Source organism: Octopus bimaculoides, chromosome 5, assembly GCF_001194135.2.
Source record: "Octopus bimaculoides isolate UCB-OBI-ISO-001 chromosome 5, ASM119413v2, whole genome shotgun sequence".
Lineage (NCBI taxonomy): Eukaryota > Metazoa > Mollusca > Cephalopoda > Octopoda > Octopodidae > Octopus > Octopus bimaculoides.
In genome coordinates, this window is record NC_068985.1 from 122,803,734 (window position 1) to 122,806,424 (window position 2,691).

Consider the following 2,691-nt stretch of genomic DNA (forward strand, 5'->3'; position numbering starts at 1 on the left):
ATATCTACGTCATTAATCAATGAATCGTTGAATCAGTTATAGCGTCTGCTTTCAAACATAGCTATAAAGAAAATATATCTCTGATTATATTCTCATTATCTAATAATTCCACTAAAGACTATACCAGAAGCGGTTAAGGTTTTTGAAGCGAGCCACATGTATTTTGTTTTTCATGATCCATCACAATTTTGTAAAATGGCACAGGCGTGACTGTGTGTTAAGAAGTTTGTTTCTCAGCCACATAGTTCCGGGTTCAGTCCCACTGCGCGACACCTTGAGCCGGTGTTTTCTGCCGTAACTTCTGGTCCATCAAAGCCTTGTGAGTAGATTTTGTAGACGGAAACTGAAAGAATACTGGGGTCGATTCCTTTGACTAACATTCTTCAAGGTGGCCGCTGTCTAATAACTGAAACAAGTAAAAGATAAAAGAGAAAATAAATTATACCTCTACACATCTTTACATACTGAAGTATATTGATTAATCACAGCATATTGAATGCTTTTATCGAGTGGCCACTGTTGCAGTTAATACTTTAAAATCTAGCTGGTAGAATGTTTAAGGTATTTTAGAGAAACCCAATATTATCTCAGGAGCTGCACATCGTACTGAGAGCCTGAGTTTGGCTACCACTGAACTGTAATTTTAGTCAATAATTTCCTTAAATTATTTAATGGCTGGAGAGTATCACAGCTTTTAAATGATTTAAGGTAATCGCTGGCTAGCTGGAGCTAATTTACTTAGCTAATTTGCTTCACATTAAGCATCGCTTATGCCTTTTGGAAAAAGTACGAATGCCACTTAGTCTCTGAATTCCAATACATCTGATATAGTAATGGCAAAATCTGTAGGAGAATAGATAAGAATCTTAGTTTGTTGAGGTATAAAGCTGAAGAGTCGAGATTGATATCTAGTTGCTGAATTGCCTGTCTCAAAGAAAGTGGGAAAGAGGTGCATGCATCCTCTTAGAGGGCGCTGGGATGGGGATGTTAGTAGCTGGAGATATCTAGACCTTCATATTTGAATATTCCAAATTAAATTTTCAGGGGAAGTAAAAAATCAAACTCAATATTTTAATTTGAACTATTAATTAGCATAGAATTTCTAACCAAGATCAGCGAATAATTGAAACAGGAGCAGACATGTTGACTGACCATGTTAGTAAGTAAGGAAGTAAGTAAAATCCCTAGCTGGCGACCCGAGGAGGAGGTTTTCCTCTCAATCAATACGCTGCTATGGGTGCCGCTGGATGATGGACTCTGGTGATAATATTATTCCACGCTTTCCGATCCATGGCACTGGCCTTAGCACACTTGAGGTTGAGTTGCTGCGACTCAAATTTTTCCTCAATTTGTTTTACCCATGTCTTCTTTGGTTCACTGCACTAGACTCTTCAGTGCGTGGGTCGCTGCCGCCACAAAAATTGGTGTGGTAGTCTTCCGGTGCTCATCTTGCAGACATGGCCAAACCACTGTAACATGTACTGCTGGGCTTCCATTTTAATGATCGGCTACTGTTGACATTGCTCCCGGATGTTGTTTGAGATTCGGATGCTCTGTGGTGACATCTTTATGTCTGTGCGTTTGGTATCGGACGTCATATAAACAAAGGAAGGGATAAAGAAGAGGTGATGGAATATGATCGTTGCTAAAACAAACATTTGTAAAATGGGACATTTGCACTCGTACAAGAAAGAAAAAAAAGGAAACGAAATAAAAGGAGAGAAAAAAAAAAGAAAACAGAATTCGCACTTTATAAGATTTAGATAGACAAATTTAGTTTTGAAACATTTATTTTTGATTACAGTTTAAAAAAAAGAAGGACAAACAAGAACAAAAATAAATAAATAAGCGGATAATTGCCCAGACACCTTAATAAGTGTTTCAGTTTCAATTATTTCTTGAAAATATTATTTTGGTTGTTTACAATTAAATAGAGAAAATAGAAGCAAGTAAGCAATTAACCAACCAATTAGAAAAATATCAACAATCAGCATTATCAACATCAGCAACATTAACATCACTAAAAACAACAACAGCAATTTAAATATAGAAAGGAGGGTTTGAAATCTTATACAACAACAATTTAACAAATTGTAAGCGGTATACCTATAATTATTGTATCTGTGTAAAGAAATAATAAAACCGAGAAAAATATATGGGGAAATATAACATTTTTTTTTATAGAAACTGAAATACCATGTGAATAAGTTTGAAAAGAAAACTATAAAAATATATAAATTACATGAAATTAAACACTATAATTAATGTATAAATAATTGTAGTAAAACAAGAATAGAAAAAGGTTTTAATTGTTGGCTGCTATGCAGAAACTAGGAAATTGAGCGTTGATATTTCCAGTTGATGGATCGTCGCGCAACTCATCAACGCTATTCAGTTTCAGAAAAAAATCCTGTTTAGTGTAGCACTGATTTCATTAAATCATTTGCACATTTGGATGTAAAGTGTGTGTTTGTATGTGTGTATGTGCATATTCGAATACTTCGGAAGTTCGCCTCGCAAATTCGGGTTTGATTCCAATGTGTAGCATCAAACGTCGTCTACCATAGAGCCTCAGATCGACGTAAAACCTTAGAAGAAACAATCCAGGATTTCAGCAAATGGACTCTTGTCTCGCATTAATTTCGTGATCCTAAGTTATGTTATACTGAGGAGCCCTATATATATATATAT